This window comes from Hevea brasiliensis, unplaced genomic scaffold, assembly GCF_030052815.1.
Source record: "Hevea brasiliensis isolate MT/VB/25A 57/8 unplaced genomic scaffold, ASM3005281v1 Scaf208, whole genome shotgun sequence".
NCBI classification, from domain to species: Eukaryota; Viridiplantae; Streptophyta; class Magnoliopsida; order Malpighiales; family Euphorbiaceae; genus Hevea; species Hevea brasiliensis.
This window is the reverse complement of record NW_026614705.1, coordinates 91,878-114,553: the sequence shown is the minus strand read 5'-3', so window position 1 is coordinate 114,553 and position 22,676 is coordinate 91,878.

The following is a 22,676-nucleotide window of genomic DNA, read 5'->3' as shown; positions in this document are numbered from 1 at the left end:
GGATTAGTGGAAGTATATTATATGTCGCTAGTTGAAGTTACATATATTAGCTAATTGTTTTCATGTATATATTGTTGACCTTGACCATTTGAATTAGGGTTTTGAATTGATTATTGAAGACTTGTGTACATTACTGGAAATTGACCAAATTGAGATTTGATGGATGATATTAGAGGTGCTATGAATGCAGAATTGTAGTTTGGGAGATGGAGAAATTTTATTGGAAGTGTAATTTTCTTGGCAGGTTGTGTATTTGTTAAAATCAGTGTGTGTTTTGAGCCATAACCTAATTTGTGTGACTCCAATTAGTATGAGGCCAATTGAAGGTAAAACTAAACCTAAAGTGTGCCATTTTCCATGAAGAAACCATATCCAAATTTTTCCTAAAAAGTGACCTAAAGTTTACTCTAATCCTGATTACCAAATTGTGAACCTAGAAAATTGACCAAATAAACAGTGTTCATTCATTTAGTCATAACTCACCCCAGACAGGTCCAAATGACCTGAAATTTATATCATTGGAAAGCTTAGATATAAGGCTACAACTTTGGTGAAGAACACAAAGCCCAAAAATGCCATTAACTATGTCAAATTGCTTGCCCAAGTTGGGTTACTGAAACTGTCTGGTACCAATGCTGCCCAGAAATTCTGGGTAGATACCAATTCGACCAGTCATATTAAAATTAGCATAACTTGAGCTAAAAAACTCTAAATTGAGTGATTCAAAAAGGAAATTAAAGAAGACACAATAAGGAATAACTTTAAAGAAGAGAGTTTAGCCAAATTATTACTGTAGCAATGACCAATGGATCAGTAAACTCAAGGCATGAAATCTGAAAAATTGAAATAACATGTAATAAGCTTTGAAATGGATTTGGCAACAAATGCCAACATTTGTGGAATGCAAAATGTGGTATGTTGGTGTTATTAAAACCAACATACCTATTGCCTATGAAAAAGTCAACATTTTGGTTGACTAGTGAGGTGAAAAGTAACTACTGAACTTCAATTGCAAAGAACTTCACATTTAAATTTGTAATATGCCCTAGTAGGCCTAGTGTGATTGGTTGGCATGCCAATAGGGTTCTGTTAGCAGAACTACATATGGCATTATGTCATTCTATGATTTATGACATTTCGTGCCATTCTATGATATTATGGCCTATGGCTATTCTGCTATGCTTGATATACTTGGCCTTATGCCCAATGATTATTATGGCTCATTAGTTGTTCTGTTGCACACCTGGAGACACTTTGTGACCGATGGTGTGATGGCCCAAGGTACTTGATACTTGTAGGGGTGGGGCGTGAGGCGAAATATCATCCATTAGAATTATATAAAATGCACCAGGTAATGCCCAGGAAAGATGGTGGAGTCACAATGGTCTCACTTAAGTACCACCTCCTTAGACAGCATTTCCTAGACATGCACTTCATACAATCCTAATAGAATTAAACCATTGGTAAGTACCGTCTTCCCATAACACTACCACGGTACTAAGGATTTATGCCACAAAGGCATAGATAGACAGGAGTCGCCACCCAAGTAATAACCGGGACATATTCAGTGTTTCTTCCAAGGGTCATGGATGGCAACTTACTCTTTGCAGAGTTTCCACAACCGTCATTACCATAGCCCAATGTCTAGGTTCAGGATAGTGGGTACGTAAGGGGAAGGTGTTAGGCACCCCTTACGCCTGGTCTAACCTCGTTAATTCGAGTGTCAGTCCTCTACTAATGTTTCTAGAAGTTTTGTTTATTATTCCTTTATTAAACTTTATCCTAAAAAATGCAATTCTAATCCTACACACGCAAGTAATTCACAAAAAGGGTTGTTGTTTACACACAATTTTCATGCACAAGTAATTCCTATCTATGGGGTTGCTAATTATTTAAATGATATTTATCAGATGACTAAAATTAATTTATTATTGGGAATTTAATTTACAAACAAATTCAATTTCAAATAACCCTATGTTTCTATTTAACCTAATTAATTAATTTTCACCAAGTTACCCTAAGGATAATTGAACTAAGTTAATTATGTACATGTGTAATTTATTCTAATATCACATAAGTCCCAAACAATCACAACCTAATAAAGATTTCTAACATGCAAATTTATTTTACAATTACCAAGTATTAAATTAAATTTATTTTACATGCCAATATTAGTTTAATTTACACACAAGATTAATTTTAATTTACAAAGTATTTATTTAAATTAATTACATGCAAAAGTCAGTTAAATTAAAAACAAAGTTAATTTTAATTTACCAAATGAAAGTTCTATTATTACTAAAATTTCATGCCAATGGTTATTCGAGAAGTTTAGAGCTACTTACTTGTTGGTAAATGCAGTTGCCATTGGGGCAAGCTACCCTTAAAAAAGGGTCTTCTCTTCTAGTATGGCAATGATATCCCTGGCTTACTCCCGTTTAGCTCCATATAAGCTCACAAGAAATGCCCTCTTTGGTACTTACCTTAGGGCTACTTACCAATTTTGTTTGTAAATAAAAAAAATAAAGAAAATAAAGAAAAATAATAAAAGTACGAGAGACAGAAACTAAACATGTGCAGAGTTGTGTATCCCCTCAAATTAAACATGATTACATGATCTATATGAACATATAAAATAAATTGAAGACAAAGAGCATAGAATTAAAAGATTGTGTGGCATAGATCTTGAAAAGAAAACAATAAAAACTGACCTTCCAGAAATCTTGTATGAAAATCTTCTTGAAGAAAACTCAAAGAGTCTTAAATATCTCTAAATTTCTTATAGCTCTGAATTTTCTCTACCTCTTTCCTCCCATCCTCCTTTCTTCTCTTCTCTAGTAAGGTATTTATAGGGTTTTGGGAGAGAGGTGTGATAGGGTTTGGAGTCTTAGGGTGATAAAGTTTAGATGACTTAAACAACTACACTTGCAGAGTTCGAATAAGACTGGGATATGGGTGAGGTGTTTCAACCAATAAGAAGACAGGAAAAAATGGAAGGCACCAATAAGGAATGAGGAAGAGGTGTGGTAGGATTTGGAGTCTTAGGGTGATAAAGTTTAGATGACTTAAACAACTACGATTGCAGAATTCGAATAAGACTGGGATATGGATGAGGTGTTTCAACCAATAAGAAAACAGGAAAAAAAAAATGGAAGGCACCAATAGAGAGTGAGGAAGAGAGTGGGGCCAAGGAGGAGAGAGATATTTTATTATTTTAATTTTTAGAAAATAATTAAATGGGTCCCATTTAAAATTCCTAACTAGGCTTTCTTAGGCCTATAGAGCCCAATTAAACTTAATTAGATCCATTTAAGAACTACCCATATTAAATTTAAACAAAATAAAATTTTATTTAAATTTAATTAAATTAATTTCTCTAAAACTTTATTATTATTTTTATTTTTTCAAGATCATGCCACGGAATTAATAATTCAGCTCCATGCCTTCAATTATATCTTACAGTCATATAATTTTTCATCATCGGGTTTCCCACGGCCTCAATGCACATACTCATCACAAATTAAGGGTCTACAATTTGCCCCCCCACTTTGGCGAAAGTTGAAATCAATGCGAAAGCATTGCTCAAGTTTCGTCAAAGTGAAACTCAAAAATCTAATAACTATGAAACATTGGCTATGAGGATCAAGTATATCTTGCTCGGTCGATATACTCTATGTTATGAGACTAGCTACGGTCTCATAACAGTAATAACTGTGTCATGTGAAAAGTTAGTGTATCTTACTCTGTCGATACACTCTGCGTCATGAGACTAACTACAGTTTCATAACAGTGATAACTGTGTCATGTGAAAATTGAGTGCATCTTGCTCTGTCGATACACTCTGTGTCATGAGACTAGCTATGGTCTCTTGACAATGGCAACTATGTGATTTGAAATGTTGTGGATTCGTATTTAGGACCGCAGTCCTAAACTACCTACGTATCCCCCTCATTATCCTGAGGAAGAATCAGACCCACTCGTAGTTCGACACTTAAAACTGTGGTGATGCATGTTCTTCTACGCCTTACACACCTACGGGTGACATGTTGATGCGTGTTCTTCTACGCCTTACACAACTATGCCATATGCCCTAAACAACGTCTAAGGTGTAACATCCTCCCGGTAGCAATTAGTACATCCTCTGCTTTGATGATGGTCATCCAACAGCTAGAACGTCCGGAAAAATAATTAAATTTAAGTGAGGGACCATAATTAACTCAAATATTAATGAGAAAAATTTAGTAAAAATTTTAGAAATAAAATACAGTTAAGTTAAAAGTGCCCAAGCGATGGGTAATCAGAGGTAAGTTGCGGTTTCGCAACGAGGAGCCCTAGACCGGGAAAAATCATAAAATAATTTTGGGACTCCAGAGAAGGGTTATTGAGGTTCCTATGGCATTAGAATGCCAAAAAATATTTAGAAAAATTTTTCAATCAGACACTAATTTTGACCCGTTAAGCCAAACGGAGGGCATTTTGGTCATTTCGCTTTCCGAGGTGATTTTTGGCCGACTTGTCCAGTTGAGTAAATAATTAATATAACATAAAATATGAATAAACATTACTAGAAATCAAATTGAAAATGATTAGTGGAGGAAAGGAAAGAAAATGAAGAAAAAGCTCAATTATGACATCTAGATGATGTCATTTACAAATTGTGACCAATCACAAATAAGCTACCATTTGACTAAACTATTAAAAGACATAAATGAAGACCAAAATAACACAAATTACATCAGCCATTCTTCTTCTTCTTCTTCCCCAAAACGTGACTCTTCCCATCTCCCTCCATTGATGAGCTTGGCAAGCTCATGAAACCCTAAACTCCCACCATATTTCCTTGAGTTCTCAACGCTAAATTTTACCCTAGAACCTTGCTTAATATTTTGGGAGCTAAAAGAGGAGAAGAAATTGAAGTTTTGGGTTGGCTTGGATTTAAGCTACGAGAGGTTAGTGCACTATATATCAAAAACTCTTTAATTTCATGCATAGGAACTTGAATTTAGCAAGAATTTGTAAATTAAGTGGATGAAATTTATGTATATGTACTCCATAAATTTCGGCTTCCCTAGGGAGAAATAGGATTGAGTGTTTTTGAATGGACTTGGAATGAATTAGAAATCATGAATAAAGTATATAAACATAAGGAAATGAGTTAGTTAGTCAACTAGGGTAACTTGTACAAAATCTTGAATTTGAGCTAGGGTTTTGGGAGTAAAGTGTGGATTTGGATTATGAATTGATTAGAGAACATTTTAATGATCAATTAGTGACCATTTTAGGTAATTTGACCAACAAATGGACTGAAGAACAAGGTTGCAAAGAGGGGTTGCAGGCTGCCCTAGATAAGACAGATAGGACTGAAAATTCAGTCCTTTGCACTGCCATAACTTGGGCTGTGTTAGTCCAATTGATGTTTTGCCAATTGGACATGAAACTAGGTTTATAATGGCACATTTTTTCTGAAGAAACCATGCCCAAAAGACCAAAGCAAGAGGACCAAAACTTAGCCCCAATCCGAAACCCTGAAACTGATTCTGCAGAATTGACCAAATGAACAGTAACTGTTCATTTGGCCATAACTCACTGTAGATTTGGTCAATTGACCTGAAATTTTTACAGCAACAAGTTAAGACATAGACAAACAACTTTCATGAGGAAACTACCCCAAATTATGGCCAGAACCCATCCAACCAAGTGACTCTAGTTACTGTTCATGCACTGTAGATATGGTAAATCTGCAGATTTGGCAATCCGGCCAGCTTGGGATTTTGGACCATATCTGGAGCTACAAAACTCCAAATGGAGTGATTCAAAAAAATAAATTCAACTAGACAAAATAAGGAACAACTTTCATGTTTTACATTTCTTCAAATTCCAACAGTAACAGTGTCCAATGGAACAGTGAAGTTGACCCACCAAAACTGAAAATTCTGCTAGTATTTAGTTACACTTTGGAATGGTATTAACACTTAATGCCAACAAGTTTTAAACACCAAATGTGGTATGTTTGGAGTGCCAAAGTCAATGTACATATTTTCTATCCAAAAGTCAACATTTTTGTTGACCAATGAGGTGAATAGTGACACCAAAACCAAAAATTGGCAATTTTGCCAAAATGACCTAAACTTTGAGAAAGTGACCAAAACCAACAAGTTTTAAATACAACATGTGGTATGTTGGGAGTACTAAAACCAATGTACCTATTGTTTATGCAAAAGTCAACATTTTAGTTGACTAATGAAATGAATAGTGACATGAAAACTTGAAATTCAAAAATTGTGAAACTTAAAAATGCAAAATGCCCTAGTAGGCCTAATGTGATTGGTTTGGATAGTTTGGCATGCCAATAGGGTATTGTTTTAGCAAGATCTTTGAAAGGAAAGGCTTTATGCCGTTATTCATGGCTTTATGCCCGTATTCATGGCTTTTATGCCCGTATTCATGGCTTTTATTCCGATTATGTGATATCATGGCTTTTTAGCCATACTGACTGCATACGTGGTTGACGTCGCGTCCCATGGTATGACGCCCGAGGCACGCGGTGTCCAAAGGTTAACGACCGTTATCGATCCGATCGTCAAAGATAGGTTACTTGGGCATGGAAAAAAATAACTGTGATTGAACTGATTATTAAAGGAAATACGGAAATTAAGTATCAAGAATGATTACCAAAAATACAAAGAAGCTCAAGATCATGAAGAAAATAATTAACGAAATGCATGAAGAAGGAAGTTAATATCATAAAACATGATTAGCCCTCGACTAAACAATAAGTTAGTAATTATTCAGTTCTTATGAACACAATGGCTAAGAAATTATGATTTTTATTTGCATATTATTTCTTTCTATTTTATTATTTGCACCACTAAGCTTTATGCTTAGCGCGTCGCTTTTGCAACGCGTAGGTACTGAAGATTTGGACAGAGGGCCCGGTAGACCACAGATTGGGTAAGGCCATTCACAGTTCTGCATAGTGTCCATGTCACCTCAACTTCCACAGTGCATTGGTAGGACACTAGGTCCCATTTTGTATTTTGAGATTTTTGTAAATTTGGTAATTAAACTCTTATTTTATCATGTGTATTTGAAACAAATGTAATATAATTTTGTATTAATGTAAGTACTTGTAATTTGTGATTATAAATCACATGTGAGAATTTATTTATGATTTGAGTCTAATGATGATGTGAAAAGACAAATAGAGGAATCGTTAAGAAATTGTTGTAACTTGATGTGATACAAAATGTGAATTGTATATGAGTACCATGAGATGAATGATTGAGAAATAAATGAAATTGCTGAAATTATTCTGAGACTTTGTTGATAATTGGAGTTGGGATTGATTGAATATGATCATAGGAAGTGTTTTTCACAGGTTCCGAAGAACTGTTTTCTCCATTTTTAGCCGGTATTCTGCCGGATTTTCTATAAAATTCTCGGAACCTCAAATAAATTATAATTTCGATAAATGGCTTAAATAAATTATATTTCACAAGTTATTTTCAAAACTATGATAAAAATGAATTAAGATAAAATAGAGTGCTCCGGCACACTGAGTGGCATAACTTGCTCGACTACACTGTAGTCGGGTAAGGGGTGTCACATAAGGACTTACCAAAAAAATATCTGTCATGAAATGTTGTGGGTTCGTATTTAGGACCGCGGTCCTAAACTACCTACGTATCCCCCTCGCTATCCTAAGGAAGAATCAGACCCCCTCGTAGTTCGACAATTGAAACTGTGGTGATGCATGTTATTCTATGCCTTACACACCCACAGGTGACATGTTGATGCATGTTCTTCTATGCCTTACACAACTATGTCATGCGCCCTAAACAACGTCTAAGGACTTACCAAAAAATATCTAATTCATGATTTGAAAAATTAGGATGACTAGGTCTCATAACTCTTTTTGTGATTTTTGTGCTTCTTGTATGCTACTTCCTATCATGGGCATGCTGATTTTGCTAGAGATTCTAAAAAAACATAGTCCTCTGAGGGACCTCTTTTTACAAAAACTTTCTTTTAGCCTCCAAGTTTTTTAGAAGAATTGTTCACCAAAAAAGACTTCCTTAAGGTCACAATACAATTTCTCTCTGATTTTTCTTTTTCTTCTCTCCCCCCATGGTTTCTGCCTTGACTCATTTCTCTTCCATGAACTCCATTCTCTGTGCCCTAACTTTTGCCTGAAATGTCCTTTCGGATTTTCATCTCAGCGGGCTTGCTCTAACTTTTGCCTAAGTGGCCCTTCCGGGTTTTCCACCTAGCAAGCTCCTTTTTTTTTTTTTTTTTTTAAATTAGACAATTACCAGGACATTCATATCAAACACCTATCTTGTCATGCTCAGAAGACATAGATTAAATCAAAACAACGCAGTTCAATTACTTAATCATTTGATGTATCCCTCAAGACACAAACATTCACGATCATAATTAAATAAAACCCATTCCTAGTCAATGCAATAAAAATTTCTTTATTTATTCAGGTACACCATTACTCCCTCTTACATTTAGTTTTGCCAAATTTCTAACCTTTCAAAGTTAGAAATAAGCTTTATAACCTATCGAATTGCCTTTTTAGGTTTTCCATCCAAATCTTCTCTCATCTCTCCTTTTGCCTAGATCGCTTTGCGAGTTTTCAATCCAGCATTTTTTCTTTTCTTTTCTTTTTTTTTCTTTGACCCTTATTTTTGCCTAGATCGTCTTTTGTAAATTTTCAGCCTAGCGGCCTATCTCACACAAAGTACCGTTTGAGCTTGTCTAAGTTGACTGTTCTTGAAATTCATTCCCATCAGTGCGATATTCTTACAAAGATCTCCGACAAGATCTTTTGACTATGTATGGACCATCCCAGTTTGGCTTAAACTTTCCTCTTGGATCAAAAGGGATGGGCCGAGCTTGTTTCAAAACCATGTCTCCCTCTTTGATCTTTCTTGGCTTCACCTTCTTATTAAAGGCCCTTGCTATCTTCCTTTGATAAGCCTGCATATGATACAAGGCTCGCATCCTCTTCTCATCAATCAAAGCTAGTTCTTCATATCTTTTCTGGGCCCACTCATTTTCCGGAATCTTAGCTTCTAGTATCACTCTCAAGGATTTGACCTCTAGCTCAATGGGTAGTACTGCTTCAGTCCCATACACTAAAGAGAATGGATTTGCCCCTGTGGATGTTCTTGTAGTAGTGCGATAACCCCAAAGAGCATAAGGGAGTTTCTCAGGCCAATCCTTATAGGTTTCAACCATTTTTCTCAGAATGGTTTTCATATTCTTATTTGCTGCTTTTACTGCTCCATTAGTCTGTGGCCTGTATGGTGAGGACTTGTGATGCTTAATCTTGAATTCGGTAATTAATTCTAAGAAATCACCTTTGAACTGGCTGCCGTTATCTGATACTATCTCATGGGGTACCCCAAACCTGCAAATCAAGTTCTTTATAAGATTCAGCTTACTTATCTGCTTAGCCCCTACTACTTTATAAGATTCAGCTTCAACCCACTTGGTGAAATAGTCAATTGCCACAATGATAAATCTATGGCCATTAGAAGCCGTGGGAGAAATCTTCCCAATAATGTCTATGCCCCATATTGAGAATGGCCACGGTGAAGTCATGCTGTAGAGTTCACTGGACGATAGGTGATTCAAATTCCCATGGATTTGGCACTCATGGCATCTTTTCACAAATTTAGCTCAGTCAGTATCCATGGTAGACCAGTAATAGCCTAATCTTAAAATTTTGCCTGCTAATACCCTTCCGTTCATGTGAGGACCACACACTCCTGCATGTACTTCCTCCATTATCCGCTCGCATCGCTTTTCGTCACACACAAGAGCAATAGTCCTTCGAAGAACCTTTTGTAGAGTTGCCCCCCAGCCAAAGTGAACTGAGTGGCTAATCTACAAATTGTAGCTCTATCCCTACTATTGGCTGACTGTGGGTATTCCCTTACCTCTAAATATCTTCTTATGTCCTCATACCATTTCATCTCATCTTCTAGATCTAAATGTGCTATTATTAACCCTTCATAGCATGGGATTGTAACACCCTAGGCAAATCCCACATCGACAAAACACGGGAGAGATGCTGGGTTCATAAGATGGAGGTTCCTAACCCCTATTGACGCGTTTTAAAACCGTGAGGGCTTCGGTCCAGAGCGGACAATATCACTAGTGGGCCGGGCCATTACATTTGTGGTATCAGAGCCGCTCCACGTGCAACCTTGAACGATGGTGGGGCAAACCTCAGCGAGGACGCTGAGTCCCATAAGGGGGGTGGATTGTAACACCCTAGGCAAATCCCACATCGACAAAACACGGGAGAGATGCTGGGTTCATAAGATGGAGGTTTCTAACCCCTATTGACGCGTTTTAAAACCGTGAGGGCTTCGGTCCAGAGCGAACAATATCACTAGTGGGCCGGGCCATTACAGGGATTCTACTCCTCATCAAGATAACTGGCTGGGTAAGCTTCTGATCACCCTTCTCCCATAAGGATGCCAGCGTGGCTAGAGCATCAGCTATCTGGTTCTGAGCTCTAGGCATGTGCTTCATTGTCACTTCCTCAAAGCTAAATAATAGTTTCTTAGCATACTCCAAGTATGGCCTCAACTTTTCTTCTTTCAATCCCCATTCACCTTTAACATGGGAAACCACTAGCATTGAATCTCCGAACACCTCCACTTTTTTAGCCCCAACAGCTATTAATGCCTCCAGGCCACAAATGCAAGCCTCATATTCTGCAATATTATTAGTGGTTGGGAAACATAGCCTTTTTGACATTAACAATTGTTCTCCATTCGGTGCTTCCAAAACTACCCCTATCTGGCTCGCTCTTATTCATGGCCCCATCAAAGTACATTTTCCATGGCTGGACCTCTACTAGCTTGAGACTCTCATCCGGGAAGGCTGTTTCGACTTCTTCCCCTTCATTAACTGGATTTTCAGAAAGAAATTCGGCCACTACACGCCCTTTAATGGTTTTTCAAGTCTCATACACAATATCAAATTCAGACAGTAGAACCAACCATTTGGCCAATTTTCCAACTAGCATCGGTACTTCAAATAGGTACTTTAAAGGATCCATCCGGGATACTACAATAACTCGATGGGTCTGAAAGTAGTGCCTTAACTTCTTAGCTGCCCATACTACTGACCAGGAGGGTTCTTTCTATTAGTGAATAATTCTCCTCATAAGCAAGGAGTTTCTTACTGATGTAATAGATGGCTCTCTCCAGATTCTCTACTTCTTGTGCCAACATTGCCCTCAGGGCCATGTTTTCCACTGATAGGTAGAGGATTAGAGGGATGCAAGGTATGGGTGGTGACAAAATTGGTGGATTGCTCAGGTACTGCTTTATCTTTTCAAATGCCTCTTGACATTGCTCATTCCACACCACTGGCTGATTCTTTCTTAGTAGCTTAAAAATTGGTTCACGTGTAGTTGTGAGCCTAGCTATGAACCTCTTGATGTCAGTAATTTGCCTAAGAAACCTCTAATCTCTTTTTCGTTTCTGGCCGGCATCTCTGGATTGCCTTCACCTTATCCGGGTCAACCTCAATCCCTTTCCCTACCGATCATATGCCCTAACAGCTTTGCTCAAGTGACCCCAAACACACACTTGCTAGGGTTCGGTCTCAATTTATACTTGATGACCCTCTGAAAAAACTTCTCTAATACCTCAAAATGTCCCTCCCTAGTTGGGGATTTTACTACCATGTCATCCACATATACTTCAACTTCTTTGTGCATCATGTAATGAAACAACATAGTAGCCATTCTCTGATAAGTTGCACCAGCATTTTTTAGCCCAAAATGCATGACCTTATAACAATAAGTCCCCCATTCAGTGATAAAAGCTGTCTTTGCTTTATCTATCAAATCCATGAGGATCCGATTATATCCCAAAAACCATCCATGAAAGAGTACATGGCCATGCAAGCAGCACTGTTAACAAGCACATCGATGTGAGGCAATGGGAAATCATCCTTAGGAGTAGCCTTATTCAGGTCCCTATAATCTACACACATCCGAACTCGCCCATCCTTCTTGTGGACTGGCACAATGTTTGCTAACCATTCGGGATACACAATTACTTCAATAAAATCAGCCTCAATAATCTTTTTCACCTCTTGAGCTATCTTTTCTTCCCATTCGGCCTAAGCCGACGCTTTCTTTTATTTCTTGGCCTCATGTTAGGGTCTGTGGGGATCTTGTGTTGTACTATGTCTCGATCAATTCCTGGCATATCTTTATAAGACCAGGCAAATGCTTCTTGGTACTTTATTAATAAGGCTACAAATTTATCTCTTTCTTTTTGGGTTAAATCTTCAGCTAACTTAATGTCTTTAGGATCATCTGGTGTACCCAAATTAATAGAGATTGATTTTAATGCATTAACAGAAATAGATTCTAAATGATTATGAATGCTATGCGTGTAGCCATTAGGAAGAACATCAAACAAATAAGCAAAAGGACTAGTCATTATTTATTTTTGCCTCAAAATCATCATCAAGTACATCAGAAATAACAATATCAGTATCACTATTATGAGCATTACAAAAGACAGACTCAAACTTAGGGGTGTAGGTCCAAGTGCTTGGCTTCCAAGCAGACCTTAACTTGATGGCATTGACCTCTTATTCTAATTCCTCAACATGCGGCAGCTCCTGGTCATCAGTCCATGTAATTGCGCCCTCCCTGATAAACTTGGTGGGATTGAGTTCCTCTTCATCTTCAGTTAGCTAATAGCCCAGCCCATATCTAGTGATTTGCCCCTTTATTTCTGGAAAAGTCACTAAGCCATTAGCCTGCTTTTCCTGCACTCCATGCCAGGAAAAAACTTCATCTCTTTCATCATAGTGGCCACCCTAGGGTCCATCCAGTCTTCATAGATCCCAGCAACTTGAAAACCAGACAATAGTGGTACCGAACCATCCACTTGCAGCATAGCTACTTCCCCATCTCTTTCAGCATTGACGGTGGTTATACCATCTTGATATGGGATCTTGATCTTTTGGTGGAGTGTAGAGGGGACTCCACCTAAGGGATGGAACCAGATTCTACCCAACAGTAAGGAGAATGTCATGGGGATGTCTAGCACAGTAAACTCAACTTTGGTCTCTACAGGCCCCACCTTAACCATAGTCTTGAATACCCCTATCACGTTTCTCTTTGAATCATCATAGGCCCTGATAACCAGATTAGAACCAGTTAGTTCAGACATAGAAATTCCTAATTTTGGTAGAATCTTCAGAGGGCATACGTTGATGGCTGACCCATCATCTATCATCACACAAGGCACTTTCCACCCTCTAACCTCGGCGGTCACAAACAGAGCCCTACTATGGTTTCTCCCCTCAGCTAGGAGATCATGATCAGAGAAAGTAATATGACCCCCATCTTCTATAAGCACAACTTTGGCAATCTCTTCTGGAGTTATCTCTGTGGAGACCTTGAGTACACTCAGGGCCTTGGTCTTGAGTTCTGTGTTTTCGATGCCAATAGCAATTCCCAGACCGTTACACTAGCCTGAGTCCTCTTCAATTGCCTAAGGAACTGATCATCCTCTTCATCTGTGTCCTCTTCAACCAACACCTTGGCTTTACCTCTCACGTTGTCCTTCTCCATGGTGGATCAGGATAATATCCACCACTCTTGGTCATGTGGCTCACCCTACTCTTTTCCTCTCCGTCAGAGTCAACCCAAACATCTAACAAACCTTCCTCATCACTGGAACTATCCCAAATATCAATTGTCATTACAGATCGAGGTTCATCAAGCTTTTGGATAGGTTGGATAAGGATGAGAATTTGGTCAGGGTCAATTGAGGTGGTGGAAATCATGTAAAGTCCTGGTGGAGGTGGAACATTATGGTTGGGCATTGGGTTGGTGCGTGTGTTGGGTCGATTTTCTGGGTCAGCTATTTTCTTAGCATCGATCAAGTCCTAAACTTCGTGTTTTAGCAGAAAACATCTATCAGTGTCATGGCCATGAGTTTGATGGAATTGGCAATATAGGTTAGCATTGTAATTGGGTGGCAGTGGGTTTGGTGGTAGTCTAGGTGCCAAGGGTTGGAGGAGACCCCGAGCTTTGAGTCGTTCGAAGACTTTAGATAGAGGTTGGTTGAATTGAGAGAACTTTCTAGGGGTGCGGGACACGGTTTGAACCTCAATGACTTTGTTTTCCCCAGTAATGTTGCCAGCTGACTGGTATCCTCCCCTCTTGGGCTGATAATTCTTCTTTTCATTGTTCAATATATCCTCCACTAATACCCCAGCATCATATAGCTGTTCAAAGGTAGCCAAGGGATAATAACAAAGTTTCTTATAATAACTAGGCTGCAGACTTTTCACTACCAATCGCACTTGATCCTTTTCAGCAGGCTTATTGGTCATCTTCATGGCCTTTTTCCTCCATCTCAATAGATACTCTGAAAAGGTTTCATTTGATTTTTGCCTAGTGGTCTCTAAGTCTCTCAGGGTAACATCTAAAGCTGGATTATAGGAGTATTGTTGCACAAATCTCCTAACTAGCTCCTCCCAATCTTTTCTCACAGTGGCTTCTAGCCCATGATACCATGAAGATGCAACCCCTTCTAGTGACATAGAAAAGAACTGAGTGACTTGGTTCTTAGTCAAACCAGTTGTTTTCATGACAATAAGATAAGACCTGAGGTGGGTTTTTGGGTCACCAGTACCATCGAATTTAGCCAAATCAGGCATCTTGAATTTTTCAGGTAGATTTCCATCCAACTGGATGTCAAAGTCATCTGCATCTAATAGCCCCATTCCAGTAAATTCAGCTTGCTTTTTCACACTGGCCTGAAGTTTTTCCATCATCTCAATAACAACTCTAATCTCCTCACTTGTCCCCTTTTCTTTCTTTTTGGCCTTGTCTTGGAGATAATCTTCTTCATCCCAAACGTCATCAAAGGCCTTCTTTTTACTAGTCTCTTCTTCAGGCCTTTTCACCTGAACATCACTAGGCCCACACATCTCTAACTTCTTCTCAAAGTTGGCTATGATTTTTCCTTCAAGCTCAGCCATCTTGGCATTCAAAGCTTCTTCAAGCATCTGTTTAAACATGACCTTAGTGTCTTCCATTTTAGCTTGTGCAGGTGTAACTCTTACCAATCTCTTTCCCTCCCTAACCCAAGTGACCAGATTAGAAGTCTTCCTGATGTGTTCTAAAGCTATGTTTACTACAAGAGAAAAAAAAAATACAAGGTTTTAACATCTTATGCTATGTAATGCAATGCATGAATGCATGAATATGCACTTTCATTTTTACCTTTGCCTTTACAAAGCCAAAACCGAACCATACTAATACGACCAAAACTGAACCAAAACCGAACTGTATAAACCGAACTAAAATCAGACCAAAGACTAAATGATAGACCGAAAAGAATGTCTCCAGAACTGAATCTTCGCCCCCTTATACCTTCAACTCTCACGTGCATGGTAAGAAAAAATTCTATCCTAGGCTCTGGTACACTGGACACACCAACAAGGGGAGGTCCAGGACGATCCTTCCCTCACAAACAAAGGATTTATATCCTTAAAGTTTAACCATAAGTAAGCATCCTCTTGCTTAACATGGGTTTTAAAATGGACTTGGGCCTATACACGCATTGGGTTTATGTATAGGCCTAGGTTCATCTCAACTACCACTAGAACTTATGGTTTGAACAGTAAGGATACGAATCCAGCACAACCAAAATCTACGGGGTACCTAGGGTTGAAATCTATGGCTCATGGGCTTCATTGGGTAGGAAAAGGGTCACCCATGCGAGAGCTTGTCCATTAAGCACAACGGCCGGAGCTGTGGCTCTTTTATATACTCGAAGGTACAGGCATGGGGTGCTAGCATTCACCAATTCGTCATAGCTCGAGTAGAGCTATGGTTTCCTTGGCTAGTACTAACGAGGCTAAAAAGGGTAAGAGTGATCCGTGTGATAGTGTAGTGCAATGCAAAAAGTTTAATAGAGGAATAATATTAGACTAATAGAAACATGTTGGAGTAACTATCCATTTAATCCCAAGTGGAGTCGCCAAACTGTAGGGGTGGGGCGTGAGGCGAAATATCATCCATTAGAATTATATAAAATGCACCAGGTAATGCCCAGGAAAGATGGTGGAGTCACAATGGTCTCACTTAAGTACCACCTCCTTAGACAGCATTTCCTAGACATGCACTTCATACAATCCTAATAGAATCAAACCACTGGTAAGTACCGTCTTCCCGTAACACTACCACGGTACTAAGGATTTATGCCACAAAGGCATAGATAGACAGGAGTCGCCACCCGGGTAATAACCGGGACATATTCAGTGTTTCTTCCGAGGGTCATGGATGGCAACTTACTCCTTGCAGAGTTTCCACAACCGTCATTACCATAGCCCAATGTCTAGGTTCGGGATAGTGGGTACGTAAGGGGAAGGTGTTAGGCAACCCTTACGCTGGTCTAACCTCGTTAATTCAGTGCGTCCTCTACTAATGTTTCTAAAAGTCTTGTTTATTATTCCTTTATTAAACTTTATCCTAAAAAATACAATTCTAATCCTACACACGCAAGTAATTCACAAAAAGGGTTGTTGTTTACACACAATTTTCATGCACAAGTAATTCCTATCTATGGGGTTGCTAATTATTTAAATGATATTTACCAGATGACTAAAATTAATTTATTATTGGGAATTTAATTTACAAACAAATTCAATTTCAAATAACCCTATGTTTCTATTTAACCTAATTAATTAATTTTCACCAAGTTACCCTAAGGATAATTGAACTAAGTTAATTATGTACATGTGTAATTTATTCTAATATCACATAAGTCCCAAACAATCACAACCTAATAAAGATTTCTAACATGCAAATTTATTTTACAATTACCAAGTATTAAATTAAATTTATTTTACATGCCAATATTAGTTTAATTTACACACAAGATTAATTTTAATTTACAAAGTATTTATTTAAATTAATTACATGCAAAAGTCATTTAAATTAAAAACAAAGTTAATTTTAATTTACCAAATGAAAGTTCTATTATTACTAAAATTTCATGCCAATGGTTATTCGAGAAGTTTAGAGCTACTTACTTGTTGGTAAATGCAGTTGCCATTGGGGCAAGCTACCCTTAAAAAAGGGTCTTCTCTTCTAGTATGGCAATGATATCCCCGGCTTACTCCGCTTAGCTCCAAATAAGCTCACAAGAAATGCCCTCTTTGGTACTTACCTTAGGGCTACTTACCAATTTTGTTTGTAAATAAAAAAAATAAAGAAAATAAAGAAAAATAATAAAAGTACGAGAGAAAGAAACTAAACATGTGCAGAGTTGTGTATCCCCTCAAATTAAACATGATTACATGATCTATATGAACATATAAAATAAATTGAAGACAAAGAGCATAGAATTAAAAGATTGTGTGGCATAGATCTTGAAAAGAAAACAATAAAAACTGACCTTCCAGAAATCTTGTATGAAAATCTTCTTGAAGAAAAAAAAATAAGGAAGAACTCAAAGAGTCTTAAATATCTCTAAATTTCTTATAGCTCTGAATTTTCTCTACCTCTTTCCTCCCATCCTCCTTTCTTCTCTTCTCTAGTAGGGTATTTATAGGGTTTTGGGAGAGAGGTGTGATAGGGTTTGGAGTCTTAGGATGATAAAGTTTAGATGACTTAAACAACTACACTTGCAGAGTTCAAATAAGACTGGGATATGAGTGAGGTGTTTCAACCAATAGGAAGACAGGAAAAAATGGAAGGCACCAATAGGGAATGAGGAAGAGGTGTGGTAGGATTTGGAGTCTTAGGGTGATAAAGTTTAGATGACTTAAACAACTAGGATTGCAGAATTCGAATAAGACTGGGATATGGATGAGGTGTTTCAACCAATAAGAAAACAGGAAAAAAAAAATGGAAGGCACCAATAGGGAGTGAGGAAGAGAGTGGGGCCAAGGAGGAGAGAGATATTTTATTATTTTAATTTTTAGAAAATAATTAAATGGGTCCCATTCAAAATTCCTAACTAGGCTTTCTTAGGCCCATAAAGCCTAATTAAACTTAATTAGATCCATTTAAGAACTACCCATATTAAATTTAAACAAAATAAAATTTTATTTAAATTTAATTAAATTAATTTCTCCAAAACTTTATTATTATTTTTATTTTTTCAAGATCATGCCACGAAATTAATAATTCAGCTCCATGCCTTCAATTATATCTTACAGTCATATAATTTTTCATCATCGGGTTTCCCACGGCCTCAATGCACATACTCATCACAAATTAAGGGTCTACAATACTCAGTGTCAATTTACTCATTTATCCTGTCCAATCAGTCGGTTAGAGGTTACTTGGGCAGTGAAAAGTATTAATGAGATTAAAAATGTATTGAAATAAAGTATAGGAATTGAGTAATAAGACAAAGAAGGAAAAGAAAGATTGCAATAAAATAAATATTCCCAAAGTTCAATAAAACTTAAAATGATGTTTATGATCAGTACATGATCAACCTATAAAATGCTAGAAAGAGTTGATACTATAAATTTTAATTAGCCTTCAACTAATCCATAAATTTTTAGTATGCATTTTCCTTATAAGTAGTACAATTTGAAAATTATTACTTTTATTTGTATATTATATTTTCATTATATTATTGCACCACTAAGCAGAAATGCTTAGCGCATTGGATTTTCCATCGCGTAGGTTCTGGAGATAAGAAGAAAGCCCAGTGGATATCGAACTGGGAGTTTGAGATTTTGGATCTGTATCAATGTCAGACAGTATCACCTCATCTGTGCAGTGCATTTGGTAGAGTCTACTAGGCCATATTAGTTATTTTTGGTGTTTGTGAATATTCTTTAAATTTTGTAATGTAAATTATGAATTTATGGAATTACAATTGTACATGATGTAAATTATAACTTTTTGCAATAAATTGTATAGTGATGTAAATTAATGAAATTTGAGAATTTCATGTATAAATTGACTATGAATGGATAAACATCTAAATGAATTTGATGGCTTGAAATTTAGTGGTGTTGATTGAAATTTTAAATTGAACTTGAGAATGTTGATGAGTAAATAAATTGATATGAAATTATTTTAAACAGGTAAATAGTGTAATACGTCAAATATTAATAAATTAGGAGAAACTCCGTCTGTTTTTTCGGTAAAATAAATCGATCTGAATTTAAATAAAATTAAATGTGATAATCAAGAATATAATGAGATAAGTTAAGACGCTTCAACACACTGCGTGGCATGCCTTGCTCGACTACACTGTAGATGGGTAAAGGGTGTTACAAAAAGTACCTATTCAATGCTTATTAGTCAGTAAAGTACCAAGTAAAATTTTCATATAACTGACTAAACAATTGATGTCGGTAATAAATTATTTATATACTATTTATACATTCTCTAATAAGTTACCGACTACAACTGTTAACGGTAAAGTTTTTACATTAGTAGCTACAATTTGCATACCAACTTGGCGCCATATTTAGCAACTAAATTGGTTGGTCAATAAAAATATTATAGGTAAATGATCGGTAACATAGTTGATAAATATAATTTGCATTTAACAATTTGATTTAACCTTCTATTAGTTAGTGATTAATTAGTCGATATTTACCTACAAATTATAAATGGTCAGTAACTTTAGTACTTTTTTTTTTAATTTCTTATAGTGATTTTTTGTCAATAGTTTAGATTAGAAGTTAGACCAATCTTTAGCATGCTCACAATATTATATACACGTAAGAAAAAGCTCATACGACTTTTGACATGCTAAAATTGAGTAAAATCAATTTAGTATGCAAACAAAGCCCTTGAGAAATAGGATAATGGTTACTTAAACCCTAATCAAATTAAGTGGGCTACTTAAATTCTTTAACTTTTAGTTACTTAAACCCTTAAATTTTTAAAAATAGCTAAAAAAAAATATTCAAACCTTAATACCGTAAGTCTTCAATTATGAATTAGAAAAAAGAACATTTCAGCCCTAAAAAAATAACACGATAGTCATTTAAATCCATTAAACAAATAAAATTAATTTTAAAAGTTTAATAATTAAGTTTATAAAATTAATTATGTTAATTTATATTGTAAATAAATAAATTAATTAATTTTATAAAATATACAAAATAAATAAAATATTAATAAACAATTTATAAATATTTTTAATTTAAATTTATTTAAAAAAATATAGAAAATTCCTCTACTTTAACCAAACATGAAAAGAATTCAGATTTTATTTACTTCTTTTCTCATCAACGAAACACAAAATTTTAATATCAAAATCTCCTTAAAAAATTTCTAAAGTATCATAAAAAAATATATGAATATTATTCTGTAGGTAAGAAAAAAAATAAAATCCATAAAAATATATTGAAAATTTAAATTTAATTTTCTTATATAAATGTAAGATTTAAACTATACTATAGTTGAGAAATAAAGAAAATATAAAACTATTTCTTATAATTTTTTATTAGCTTTATTAAGAAAATTTTATTTTTATGACTTTTATTTTTTATAATTCTTATATTTTTATGGCTTTTATTAGTTTCATTAAGAGAATTTAAAATGATTTCTTATAATTTAAATTTTCAATATTTATTTATAGCTTTTGTTATATATCTTACATGTAGAATACTATTTACATAATGTCACGACCCAACCTATGGGCCGGACCGGCACTAGGACCTGGGCCAGCCTAAAGCCCCCGAGGCCCGTAGTAAGCCTTAACTATTCATTAACCCAACTCTAAGGCCCATTTGGGCCCAATATCAAGAAAACAAACGGACAGAGTCCGGCCATAAAATGGACTTTCCAACGGGAGTTTTCACTCACCCGACTGTAAAACACAATAAACAATCCATTGGGGAGCTCAGCTCACCTTCCACATACTCATCAACATAATAATAAATGGGAGCTCAGCTCCCTCATCCAATCCATCAAACAGACTTAAAATATTAAGTTTACAGGTCCAACATGAATATAATATTACAGACCAATTTCAAATAATTACTGCTAGCACATGCGGAAATTCTAGAAGTAATTAAAATTACACAATATTGATAAACAACCTGCGAGGTAAAAAGGCAGGTTAACCCAGAACAAAATATCCTCCTGTGGCCTGTAAAAATTTTTGAACAGGAGTGAGCGTTCGACTCAGAGAGTAAAATATCAATCTTAACTATAATCTCTATAACTATCTGAAACTAATGCAACCTGTAGAGTGAAATGCAACATCAACATCATATTCACATCATAGCATCAAAAAGGTAATTTGGAGCACTCACACACCCTGTAGTATCAATCATAACATATGGGAGCTGATCCCCTATACAGCTCTCTTAAATCCAACTCGTGCCAATTACTCAAGCTCGGACTTCCACTTAATAACCAAATCGAGGGTCCCAATGAATTACTCAAGCCGTGACTACCCCTCGAAGGATCGGGTCCCAATGAATTACTCAAGCCGTGGATCGCCTGGCCCTATCCATAGTCCACACCACATCACACGCACGCCAACGCACGCACCGCCTCCAAATTACCACAACAATATTCATGGCACATTAATGCTTATGAATGCAACATAATTCGTGCCTAGAGTTTAACTACATAAATATATGCATATAAGTGATGCATGGGCATGCTGAACATATAATAATATCGAAATTATAATTAAAATTAATATTTTACTCACAGACTTGACGACAAATTACGTATGGGCGGGCGGAGGAAGAAGGTCATGGCTCACCGACAATCATATTACATTTATTTAATACAATCGACTCAATATAAATAAAGAAAAAGACCAATTACGCCCTAAGTCGATGCGAAAATCCGCAGAGTCTCCCTATACCTAGGACCTACCCAACCCGCAAAAGGGCTAAAAACGCACTTCTATGCTCACAATCCATACATCAACAGTTCAATCATATCACACAGCCCTCCCGCCCATCAAATCAATCATCCATCACAATACGCAAAATTTCAATTTAGTCCTTATTATTGATCATTTTTGCAAAACCCAAACAAGCTCTAAAAATTATAAAACTTTGCCTCATGGTCCTTAGCAATATTACTAAGCTATTGCAAAAAGAATCGTAATTTTCTAAGCTACCACGAATATTTTATGGATTTTTAATCCTATTTAAGCACTAGAAAATTACGTAAAAACTAGGTTTGGGTTTACCTTTGCCGATTCCGACTTCGGGGACGCGCTCGGGACGTCTGACAATGGGGGGCTAGCCAAAACCTCGGCCCAATTCGGAGACTTTTCCGATCACGGGTCTGTCTAGCCCGAAATTTGCAGACCTGGTCAACTGTCGAATTTCCGCGAATCGAGGATACTTACACGAAGCCCATAACACGGGGTTAGCACATAAATTTTTCGAATTTTCTAAGCTCATTTAATGCTCGAAATTACACTGCGAAGTTTCGTGGGACCCACCAGAAAAAAGGTCGGAAAAATTCGAAATTTATGTCGTTGCGAAGCTCTCGGCGAATGGAGCGTCTTTGGTGGCCTCGGTTTCCTCGTGGGATTCACGGTTTTGAGAAATCTAGCTCAAAATTCGAAATGGGCTAAAATCTTCCCGAGCAAAAATCGGACAAACCGCTCGATGGATTTCGGCGTTCTTGGTGTCTATGGAAAGCTCTCGCC